This window comes from Globicephala melas, chromosome 15 (genome assembly GCF_963455315.2).
Source record: "Globicephala melas chromosome 15, mGloMel1.2, whole genome shotgun sequence".
Taxonomy (NCBI): domain Eukaryota; kingdom Metazoa; phylum Chordata; class Mammalia; order Artiodactyla; family Delphinidae; genus Globicephala; species Globicephala melas.
Window position 1 is genome coordinate 43,144,643 of NC_083328.1, and position 13,071 is coordinate 43,157,713.

The following is a 13,071-nucleotide window of genomic DNA, read 5'->3' on the forward strand; positions in this document are numbered from 1 at the left end:
CTGGAAGATGTCATTTTGCCATTTGGTGTTTGCAACAAAGAAGCAAGGCAATATGATCAGGTGTGAGAAGCAACCAGACGTGCAGGAAAACCCGAGAGAGGTTGTGTCTCTGGACCACCATTCAACCTCGAAGCAGAAGGATGTTGCATTCATGTGGATGGACCAGGAGGAAATTTTAGTGACGGAAGCCAGACAGAGGACAAAACACTGCTTGATTCCACTTTCATGAGGACTCCAAAGTACTCAAAGCAGAAAGTGGAATGCTGGCTCCCAGGGCTGGAAGGAGGCAACTGGAGGGGATGTTGGTCAGAGGATATAAATCTTACTTACAAGATGGACAATTTCTGGATGTGTACTCTACGACATAGGGCCTGGAGCTGACACTGCCGTGGACTTGCACCTGGGCTGACAGGTCAGATGTTGAATAAGTGCTCTCAACACCGGAAAAGAAAAACATTAAACAAAAACGTGAAGGTGATCCGTGTATAGCCTGGACAGCGGGAGCTTTCTCACGTGGATCCCAACCTCCAAACTCTTAAGTGTACACATTGGATGTGTGCAGCTTTTGTCTGTCAGTCATATTTTCCATAAAGTGATGTAACCAAAAAAATCCACAACAGGTTGTCCATTTTCTCAGATGGCTGTAAGTTCACTAAAGCTGCAAAGGAAACGGAAGTGACGTGGCTTTTTTTGCCGGAGAGTGAATATCCAGGTGTAGGAGTGAGATGAGGTTTTCAGCAATTGTAGGAACGTCTCAGTGGATTTTCGGGGGGAACAGGCTGTGGAGACGTGAGTGAGTCCTGACACACACCTGGATGGATAGCAAGTATCTCGACAGAGGCCAGCAATGCCCACAGTGGCCACTCACACTTTGTCACCAGAGGAGCCTGAAAAACACGGGTCTGTCCTGTGCATGTCCTGAGGGCAAGCAGACCTGTGCATTCAAAGCGGGTGTCCACACACACTCTCATACGAGGGACGGTGTGGACCCCTGTGCACAGCATCTCTCCTCTCGGTGCAGCCCAGGAGAGGACGGCATGACCACAGCCAGCCCGGGACACAGCACGTGGACACGACTGGCCCTTACAAATGTGTACAGAGCCCCCGAGTCCTTGGTGGTCTGGTGGTCTCCCTTCCCAGACTGAGAGCTACGGACACATCCAGACAAGAGCCCAGGGAAGAAGGGTGAATGTGGGCCTTAGGCTGGGAGGCCCTGAGACGTGGGCACAGACAGAGCCAGGGCCCAGGAAACCCAGAAGGTGTGCAATCCCTGCTGGGGGCCCTCTGCCTGGCCCTGCCTCTACCTGGGATTGGGCTACCTTTGCTCTCAAGACTCCTACTCATCCCTCAGGGCCCAGGCCAAGTGTCACCTCTTTTCCAAAGCTGTCCTGACTCCCATCGGAAGAACTCTGTCTCCTTGGACTGGATCATGGGCACCGGTTGGCCTGTCTCCCAGGGGAGGCAGGGCTTCTGTCATGTCCACGTTCGTGCTGCTGGTACCAAGCACCCCCTGGGCGTCTCACAGGGAGTCCTCCAGAAGTACTCACTGAAATGGGCCTGATTCCGTGAAGCCCAGCTCTGTGTGCCAGAAGCATCCCTTTCAAGGATCAGAGAGTCTGGGCCATGGCCAGGACCAACCACCAGCCCTTCTCTGGGGAGCAGGGGTGAGCAGTCGGTCATCTCTACACGGGACACACGATGATCCTTCCGGACAAACGCCCCCAAACTCACAGCTCAAAGCCGTCCTTCCGGGGGATCTGGTGCCCTGAACTCACTGCCCAGACTGACCGGCCCCTCCTGTCTGCGCCTCCTTGCCCAGGATCACATGCTTGGCTTCCAGACCACCTCCTGCTTAACACTCCCCTCGGGACCCCACCCAAATAGCCCAAGATTCCCCAGGCTCCCCAGGAGCTGGGAAACAAGGATGTGCCTAGGGTCCACGTGGTCAGAGGAAGAACTGGGCAGAGAGAACCCCAGGACCGAGCTGCGTGACCACCGTCTGCCAGAGAAATTGAGACAGGCTGGGACCTGGGACCCTTTGCTGCAGTTCTGCGATGCTTGCACCTGGACACACCTGTCCTCCAGCAACAAAATACAAAGAAATGGCATGGGACTAAAAATAACTGCATGCATGCAGTTAGGGCAAATTCTGGACAAAAGAGACCAAAAAATCCAACTGCCACTTTTGAAAAGCCTGGAGCACAAGCAGGGTGCTGCGCATGCCCCCTGCCCACCCCACCACCTAAGGGGTGGGCAGACCACCTAAGCCACACCTCCAGCCCAACCCCTGGACACACCCCTACCCTCACCCCATGTAAGGAACAAGCTCGCCCCACCTCCCCGAGCGAGCGCACAGGAGAACATGTTGTTTGTTCTCGCTCCCCCCTGCTGCAGCAGGGGCCCCAATAAAGCCTTGCCTGAATTTCTTGTCTGGACTCTGATCAATTTCTATTGATTGGGGAAGGCCAAGAACACTGACTGGTATTAGATTTACGGTGCCCAACATGGGGCACTTGTCCCCTTCTGGGGCGAGGATCTGGACACCTCCAGGACCAGTGAATTCAGCTTCCCCATGGGTGACATGTGGCCACCTGAACCTCTTGTTTCAGCGTCACCACGTTTGGTAAGTCTGCCTTCCTGGCTCCTGGGGGCCTCAGTACCCTCATTTTCAGGCAATGCTTTCCGCCTCCCCTTTGTCCCTTTCCCTCTCCTGAAATCTCTCTGCTTCTCTCTCTGTCCTATCCTTCTGAGAGACTGGACGTCAGGCAGCTACAGCATCACTCCTCTCAGATTGTGAGACCTGCTCCCTCTGGCTGGCAGCGGCTCACCTTGACGGGTGACAGGTAGAGGTGGGAGAGGCTCGCCTCACACCGTGCAGACCTTGGTCCAGCGGGCTCTTCCTGATGGGAGATTTATGAGCGTGGTAGATGTTCAAACTTCATATCGTGGAGTGGCTGGAAGTCCTATCACCCCAGTATTCTCACCTTTATTTTCCTGCTGTCTCTTTCTCTTTTTCAGTCTTTTTTGTCCCTCCTCCCTTTACCTCTCCCTTGGTCCTTATACCTTCACTCCCATCCCCTTTATCCTGAAAACTTCTTGTGTCTTTAGGTTTTTGTCACTGGTATCTCTGTTTTATGTCGTTTTGTTATCGACCAGGGCTCTTGGTCTCCTTAATCAATAGAAATTGATCAGAGGGCAGACAAGAAACTCAGGCAAGGCTTTGCTGGGGCCCCTGCTGCAGCAGTGGGGAGGGAGAGCAAACAACAGGTTGCCTTGCTTGCCACTCCCCAAGGGGGCGAGGGTCAAGCTTGTTCCATAAATGAGCCTTGATTGGAGAGACTATATATCCCCGTTTTGCCAGAAAATTTAGGACCCTAACAGTATTTTGATATGAATCTTGTTTGGTTTCACTCCTTAATAAATCATCAACATATTGTAACAGAGTTCCCTTCTCAAGGCTCAGTTCCCTCAGTTCCCTTGCTAACGCACTTCCAAAAAGATAGGGGCTGTTCCGAAAACCCTGCGGAAGCAACGTCCATGTATATTGGGCAGCCTCCAGGGGGTCAGGGTCCCTCCTCTCAAAGGCAAAAAGGTAATGAGAGTCTGGATGTAGGGGAATACAGGAAAATGCATCCTTGAGGTCCAAAGCAGAGAAATACTGAGCGCTCCCTGGCACCTGGGCGAGGAGGGTCTACGGGTTTGTCACCAGTGAGTGAACAGGAATGATGGCCTCGTTCACTGCTCATAAGTCTTGCACAAACCGACGCTCCCCGCTCTGCTCCCCGTTAGGCTTCTGTACTAGGAGGATCAGATGTTGCAAGGGGATTGCAGTTTTAGGAATGAGTTCATGTTTTAGGAATTTGCTGAGCAGCAGTTCATGTTTTAGGAATTCATGTTTTAGGAATTTGCTGAGCAGCAGTTAGATTCCCCTCAGGGCCTTGGGCTTTAAAGGATATTACCTCTTCCAGGGGTATTTTCCCCCAGGCCTTAAGCTTATTTTTACTGGGGGAACACGTTTTGCCCTTCCTGGCACCGAGGTATCCCAAGCTGCAGGATCTACCTGTTCTCTGATTTCTTGGGGAATATTTTGATACCCAGCAGGTGGGTCATCTGGGGCTACTAACACATGCATTCTCTGTTTGAATTCTTTACCTCCTTGGACTTCACCCTGTCCTAAGAATACACCAGCTCCCAACTTATTGAGCAAATCTCTCTTGAGGAGAGCGACAGGGTATTCTGACATATACAAAAAGGAGTGAGTAATATCAATGGAGCCGATTCCACAGGCGAGCGGAGATATAAATCGCCTTACCTTTGGCCGTCCATCAACGGCCGTCACAGTACAGTCACGGTGGCAGAGGGGGCCAGCTGCCCCAGTCAGCACAGAGCAGGCGGCTCCAGTGTCTACAAGAAGTTCGGTTCTCCTAACTGCCACGTGGAGGGTGAGCTGAAGTGTCGCTGGCGTAACGAGGATGGATCCGGTGGGATCTGGAGCTGGGCGGGCACTCAGGCCCCTTCAGCTGGTGTGCGGGAATCTCTCATCCGGGAGATTCACAAGGACCTGGGGCAGGTCGGGGTTGCCCCTTGGGCCTCCCACAGGAGGGCGCTCAGGACATTTCCCCTTCCAGTGCCCCCCTTTTCCGACAGAAGGCACACTGGCTCGGGCCCCTCGAGGTGGTGGGCGAATCAGAGCAGCCAAAAGCTCCCTTTTCTTCATCAGCCTCTTATCCTTATTGGATAAAGATTATCCTTATCCTCCGTTAAGTCTCAGTTGTTACCGACCTTGAAGGTCTCCTCTACCAAGGCTGACAACGGGGTTTGGGGCCCAGCCTCAAGCTTTTGTAATTTTCTCCTGATATCAGGAGTAGCCTGGGTGACAACATGCACGGCCAATAGCGTCCTCCCTTCTGTGGCCTCGGGTCTGTATTGGTGTATTTCCTGAATGCCTGTCACCCAGCTCAAGAAGACTGCCGGCTTTTCACCTTTTTCCTGTGTAACTTCTCAGACCTTATCATCATGTACAGACTTCACCACACACCTTTTCGTGCCTTCTGAGAGACAAGTAATATAATGTCTCATCCTGGCCTGGCCTACACGATCTTCATAGGCCCAGTGGGGGCCATGTTCCTGGATTGCATCCCCACCCACCTGATACATTTAGTGATGTGGATGGGTGGCCAGTAGGCCATCTGTGTGTCCCCTGGCCTTTCTCAGTATATGCTCCTTTTCATCTGGGGTGCAACAGTGGGCCAGAATGACCATGATGTCCTGCCAGGTGAGAGAGAATGTCAATCCCAGCCTGATAAATTCATCCCTAAACTTGTCAGGGTTCTCTGAGAACCTGCCAAACTTCTCCTTACAGATTGCTAAGTCTCCCATCGAGAAGGGGACATGCGCTCTAGTAATCCCTCCATTCCCATCAGCTACTTCCCGAAGCGGGTAAATGCCTTGTGGGGCAGAGGTGGAGGCTAACTTTGAACCTATTCCTAGGAAAACTATATTCTCATAAGAGAGAGAGAGAAACTAAATCTTGCCTCAGCCTACTCTTAATAAAATCCATTTACCTAATTAAATTTAATCCAACCCTAGAAAACCCTGACCACATACAAAATTCTTTCGCAATGTTCCTCTTCTGCAAACCTTCAGCAACTTTCTGTAGCCATACTTCGTCCCTTATTCTTCTCCCATTCAGAAATAGGCAGCTCTAGGACAAAATCACCCTTTTTCCTTTAACAAAATGTGTTTCCATTCCTCATACCTTCTTTTCTGAAAACACACATCCTACTTTCCTTAAGCAACTATGAACTGTCTTTTTCATTAGCATTCCATAAATTGGTAGAGAACATCTCAAGGTGGCAACTCACAGCTTAATTTCTCTCTCACAAGAAGACAAGAGTAGGCAAATTTAGACCTGTTTAGCAATCAATGTTCCAATATTTTATCTCATTTGAAATGACCTGGATATTCGATTAATTCCTATCATCTAATTTAATTTAGTTTCAAATTTACCAAAATTTGGAGAGACGGTTTTGTTTTAGATTGACATTTCCAAAACATAATTATTCCTAGACTTTACCAAAAAGCTCTTATCCCAGTTACATTACTTAAAATTTCAATCATATCAGGTTATTTTCCCTGTTGACAGATTTTGTAACCGGAAAGATATGCACTTACTGACTTCCAGTAACCCTAGATACAATGAAAGTATTGTACTTAATGCTGATGACTCTAAAGATGGGTCTGTATTAATTAAATCCACAAGCTTAAGCTAGACAAGTTAATTTCTACAGAACCAGAGATCTCATAGTTTTCCTGCTTGAATTTAAAATGGCCCCCTTTTTTCCCCTCAGTCTGGGGGACTACAGATGAATCAGGTAGTTCCTGAGAGTCCAGGTAGAACAGCTACATTGCAAAAGCAGAGAGAGATGCAAGCCCTTCCAGCTGAGGCAGAAAGAATAGGAGAGAGGTGTAAGACCCCCGAGCCCAGGTAGAATAGTTACGTTGCAAGAACAGAGGAGGGAAAGTGCAAGCTCCTATCTTTTCTTTTTGTTCTTTAAAATTCCACTGAGTAACCCAAGGCTGGAGTCTCAGGCAACGTGGGCTGTTCGTAATGTTCCACTGCCCACAATGTTGGCAGAGACTTGCAGGAGCAGCTGGACAGACAGAACTACATCACAAACAAAGATGCCAATCACAAAACTTAAAGACACAAACAAGAAGTTTTTAGGATGAAGGAGATGGGAATGCAGGTATGAGGACCAAGGGAGAGGTAAAGGGAGGAGGGACAGAAAAGACTGAAAAAAGAGAAAGAGACAGAAAGAGAGAGATTGCCATTTCAACCCGCCCCTCTGTGGGTCTGTATTCAGACACCAACCTGCACGCTTCCGGAAGGGCCAGTGAAGGAGGGAGGACCCTGTTCAATGTCCACTGGGGTGATCAAACCCGGAAACCAGCCAGTTGTACCCCGTCCGTGGGACAGCAAGCCACAGGTGGGACTCTCAACCCCGCATACACCAGTATATAGAAATCAGCCTGTTCCCAGTGGGACTTCTCTTGGCGGCAGGAAAGTAAAGGTGAGAACGTTGGGATGATAGGACTTCCAGCCACTCTGCCATATGAGGTTTGAACCTCTATCACTCTCATAAATCTGCCGTCAGGGAGAGCCCACTGGACCAAAGTCTGCACAGTGTGAGGTGAGCCTCTCCCACCTCTGCCTGTCACCCATCAAGGTGAGCTGCTGCCAGCCAGAGGGAGCAGGTCTCACAACCTGAGACGAGTGATACTATAGCTGCCTGACGTCCACTCTCTTGGAAGGATGGGACATAGAGAGACAAGTAGAGAGATTTCAGAAGAGGGAAAAGGAAAAGGGGGAGGGGAAGGAAAGCATTGCCTGAATGAGGCTACTGAGGCCCCCAGGGGCCAGGAAGTCAGACTTGCCAAAGGCAGTGATGCTGAAACAAGAGGTTCAGGCGGCCACGTGTCACCCACGGGGAAGCAATGTTCGCTGGTCCTGGAGGTGCCCAGATCCTCTCCCAGAAGGGGACAAGTGCCCCACATTGGGCGCCACAAACTACGTTACTGACCAGGGTTCATGTCCTCAATCAGTAGAAACTGATCAGAGGCCAGACAAGAAGTTCAGGCAAGGCTTTATTAGGGCCCCTGCTGCAACAAGGAGGAGGGAGAACAAACAACAGGTCCTCCTGCTCGCTCGCTCCCAGAAGGGGGGCGAGCTTGTTCCTTACATGGGGTGAGGGTACGGTTGTGTCCAGGGGTGGGGCTGGAGGCGTGGCTTAGGTGATCTGCCCACCCCTTAGGTGGTGGTGTGTGCAGGGGGCATGCACAGTACCCTGTTTGTCCTCTTCAAACGGGGCAGTTGGGTTTTTTGGTCTCTTTGTATCGTTGTCCAGAATTTGCCCCAACTGCGCATGCACATAGTTACTTTTAGCCCCATGCCGTTTCTTTGTATTTTGTTGCTGGAGGACAGGTGTGTCCAGGTGCAAGCACTGCAGCACTGCAGCAAAGGGTCCCAGGTCCAAGCCTGTCTCAGTTTTGTCTGTCCAGCTGCTCCTGCAAGTCTCTGCCAAAATTGTGGGCACAGTGGAGCATTTAAGCCTTGAAATACAAACGCAGCCCACATTGCCTGAGACTCCAGCCTTGGGTTACTTAGCGGGATTTTAGAGAACAAAAAGAAAAGAAAGGAGCTTGCGTTTTCCCTCCTCTGCTCTTGCAACGTAACTGTTCTACCTGGACTCAAGAGGCCTGCATCTCTCTCCTGTTCCTTTGCAATGTAACTATTCTTTCTACCTGAGCTGGAAGGGCTTGCATCTCTCTCTGTTCTTGCAATGTAACTATTCTGCCTGGGCTCTCAGGAATTACCAGATTCATCTGTAGTCCCCCAGACTGAGGGGAAAAAAGGGGCCATTTTAAATTCAAGCGGAAAAACTATGAGATCTCTGGTTCTCTAGAAATTAACTTGTCTAGCTTAAGTTTGTGGATTTAATTAATACAGACCCATCTTTAGAGTCATCAGCATTAAGTACAATACTTTCATTGTATCTAGGGTTACTGGAAGTCCATAAGTACGTATTGTTCCTGTTATAAAATCTGTCAACAGGGAAATAAACTGATGTGATTAAATTTTTAAGTAAATGTAACTGGGATGAGAGCTTTTTGGTAAACTCTATAGGAATAATTATGTCTTGGAAGCTTCCATCTAAAACAGTCTCTCCAAATCTTGGTAAACTGAAACTAAATTAAGTTAAATGATAAGAATTCATTGAGTATTTGGGCCATTTCAAATAAGGTAAAATATTGGAACATTACTTGCTAAACAGGTATAAATTTGCCTACTTTTGTCTTCTTGTGAGAGAGAAACTAAAGCTGTTTTGTGCCACCTTGAGATGTTCTCTACCGATCTATAGCATGCTAATGAAAAAGACAGTTCATAGTTGCTTAAGGAAAGTAGGATGTGTGTTTTCAGAAAAGAAAGTATGAGGAATGGAAATTATTTTGTTAAAGGAAAAAGCGTGATTTTTGTCCTAAAGCTGGTTATTTCTAGATGGAAAGAATAAGGGATGAAGTATGGCTACAGAAACTTGGAGAAGGTTTGCAGAAGAGGAACATTGAGAGAAGAATTTTGTATGTGGTCAGGGTTTTCTAAGGTTGGATTAAATTTAATTCGTAAATGGATTTTATTAAGAGTAGGCTGACGCAAGACTGGATTTGGTCTCTCTCTCATAAGAGAACAAAGTTTTCCTGGAATGCTGCTTTTGATACCAGGTTTTGTGAGTCTCTGTGCCTCTAAGTGATCTGTATTTATTTTTGAAATCTTCTTTTTCACCTTAGCTCAAGGAATAATTGTTTCACAGAGACTTCTGATTCTATCTGACCAGGTGTTTTAAAACTTTTTGAGATTTTTGACAGACTTCCCAAATATCAAATTCTAACTAAAGTTCCTTTGACCTCCAACTAACTTTGGGGTGCTTCAAAGGGCCCCTGGAGCCCTTTGAGACAGATCCTAAAGAGAGATCCTGGGACTTCCCTGCTGGTCCAGTGGGTAAGACTCTGCGCTCCCAATGCAGGGGACCCAGGTTCGACCCCTGGTTGGGGAACTAGATCCTGCATGCATGCCACAACTAAGGGTTTGCATGCCATGACTAAGAAGTCCACATGCTGCAACTAAGAGTCAGCATGCTGCAACTAAGAAGTCCGCATGCCGCAACAAAGACCCTGCATGCCACAACTAAGACCCAGTGCAGCCAAAATAAATAAATAAGTAAATATTTTAAAATATATATAGAGAGATCCTAAACTAATTGGGTCCGTTTTGTATGTTAAATTACATGGGAAACATTGTCCAAACTCACTGTTGCCTATGTCAGATGGAATCATCAGGCTCTCCCCAATTTTATCACAGCTGCTAAACAGATAGGGGAAAGGGTTTTGGGTTCTTCTGCTGTCTAGTCTCGCACCTTACTCGATGTCCAAAAAAATCCCCTGTGGGAATACTCCCACCTCTAGGCCCTCAGGTCCTGACACCCTGTGGCATTTTCCATTGTACCCAACTCCAGTTCCTCTAGTAGTTCATTTTTGCACCTCTAGGACCTCCATACACTGTTACAGACTACCTACTGGGCTGGTCCAAGCAGCCCACAGCCTAGGCTTTATAGATGCTCAATCTCGAGGAATACACCCCAACATAGGGAAAACTGTTATAGGACACAAGCTTTATAGACAACAGATCCCCCTCAAGGAGACCTGGAAACGCACTGGCATTGGTTCAAATGGCCGCTATTGGGGACCCCTCGCACAAGGGACTGGGTCGACCGGAGAGACGTCTGGTTAGGAATTGATGGGAGAGTAGAGGATACTCAACATCCTATTAGGTAAGAAGGGAATTCAGAGGACACTCTGATACCCTTCCGACAGAAGCCTCCTAGTAAATGTCTCTGGGACGCTGGACTTTATCTCCAGGAGCGCTCTCGGTTGCAGTTTACTCAACATGGGAGGATCCTCTTCTAAGCCAGAAGAGACACCTCTGGAATGTATTCTTAAAAATTGGAAATTAAAAAACAATAGGCTGGAAAGGGAAAAACTTAAATTCTACTGGAACACTGCCTGGCCTTTACACAAGTTGGAGGGAATGGAAAAAAATGGGCTGAAAATGGGTCTCTAAGTTACAATACCATCTTGCAATTGGATCTTTACTGTCACAAGATGAGAAAATGAACTGAGGTTCCTTATGTTCAAGGGTATGTTCATGGTCCTTTACCAAAATCCCGCTCTAAGCAGCTCGTGTAATCAAAAGCCTGGGGAATCAGAAAGCACTCTTACCATTTTAGATGATCCCCTTCTAACCTTTCCCAATTCTCAGGGAGGAAACCAAGTTTCCCCTGCTTCTCCAGAGCCACCTACTTCTTCAGATCCTTCTGACCAATCCTGTGCTCCGCCTCCCTATGTCCCTTTATACCCTCCACTACCCCAGGAGGGAGAGACTGGTCCCTCCAGGGTAACTTGTAGTGAAACTTCCTGTCACCCAGGATCAGGAAAATGTGCCCTCTTAGGGAAATGGCAAAGGGACAGAGTACACGTGTCCTTCTCTTCAACTGACTTAGCCCAATGCAAACAGAGACTGTGCCGATTTTCTGAAGATGACAGTAAGTTTGCTGAAGGGTTTCAGCCCTAACTCTGGCCTTTAACTTGGAAGGGTGTCCAAACTGTTCTATCTACTTGCTGTACCCCTGAGGAAAAACAGAGAATTTGGGCAGCAGCCCAAAGGCACAGTGACCAGCTTGCCAGGGACCAACAGGAACACTTTGTTATGGGTGGAGACGCAGTCCCAAATCAGGAGCCCCATTGGAATTATAATTCCCAGGAGGAAACAGAAGCTAGGAACCGCATGATCCAATGTGTATTAGAAGGGATGAGAAAGTGTATCAAAAAGCCAGTTAATTATGAAAAGGTTAAAGGAGTGACCCAAGAAGAAAAAGAAAATTCAGCCCTCTTTCAGGGACGGCTTGTGAAGCCTTTTAGAAAATTTGCTAACATTGATCCATCTACTCCTAAGGGTCAATCTCTGCTGGGAAAACATTTTATCAGCCAGTCCACCCCTGATATTAGGCAGAAACTCCAAAAGTTACAATTAGGCCCACAAACCCCATGCCCCAACTCCTAGAGGTGGCCTTTGAGGTATTTGATAAACGAGATCAAGCAGAGGAGGAAGAGAGAAGCTGATGTAAAGACAGGCAGGCCAGGGCTCAAGCTAAACTGATGGCCATAGCTTTCAGCCGTGTCTTACAACCGCAGGACAACCCAAGGGGGCCAAGGAAGTTTGACCATCTGCCTGGAGGTAAAACCAGCAAGGGGGAATGCTTCAAATGTAAGTCAACCAGCCACTGGGCCCAAAAGTGCCAGAAAGAACCTCCTGGTCCATCCCTAGTCTGCAAAAGAATAGGTCATCAGAAGTGGGACTGTCCCCAGTCCCAAAGGGGAAGGGGGGCTCCCACTCCCGAGACGGCCATGATAGACGCCTGAGGTGGTCCAGGGATTCTGGCAGCTCCCCCGCAGTGAGATGTCCATCTTTATCGAGGAGCCCCAGGTGGTCCTTGACATGGCAGGTAAGGAAATCAATTTTTTAATTGATGCGGGCGCCACTTACTCCGTCCTGATCTCTCATTCTGGGCCTCTTCAAAAGCTCTGCTGTGACTGGTGCCGACGGAAAGCCTTGCACCTGTTACTTCACTGGGCCTCTCACTTGCCAATTTGAACAGCATTTGATCTCACTTGGCTTTTTAGTTGTGCCTGAGTGTCCTACCCCACCATTGGAACAGACCTTCTGGGCTCCCTTAGAGCCATACTCTGGTTAGGAGGCCCCGAGCAGCCCCTTTTCTTGAGTCTGACTGAGACAAACCAGCTGGAAGAACAAGGGCCTAGTCCCAGCCATATCCCACATGCAGTAAACCCTGTAGTTTAGGACAAAGGAATCCCTGGGAAGGCTATAAATGCCCAACCTGTAAAAATTAGACTTAAGCCAGAAGACACTTATCCTAACAAGAGACAATGTCCCATAAAGCTGGAAGCAAAAAAGGTTTGCAACCCCTCGTAGATAGATTCTTAACACATGGCCTCCTGATGAGCTGTCAGCCTCCATGCAATACCCCTATTCTGCCAATTGTAAAGCCAAGTGGGGAATATTGAAGGGTGCAAGACCTTAGAGCAGTAAATGAGGCAGTGGTCCCTATACACTCCCTTGTGGCCGATCCTTTTAATATACTAGTCCCTGGAGTTGCCGCATGGTTTACAGTGTTTGACCTCAAGGATGCCTTCTTTTGCATCCCAGTTCATCCCTCATCACAGTCTCTGTTTGCCTTTGAGTGGACTAACCTCCACTCAGGCCAAATGCAACAATATACCTGGACAGTATTGCCTCAGGGGCTTCAGGACAGCCCATACCTGTTCTCCTAGGCCCTAGGAAAAGAACCAAGGGAAATAACACCTAAAAGAAGGGGCCATTCTGTAGTATGTAGGTGACATAGGAACAGGTAGTCCCACCATGGAGGCCTCAGAGCAGAA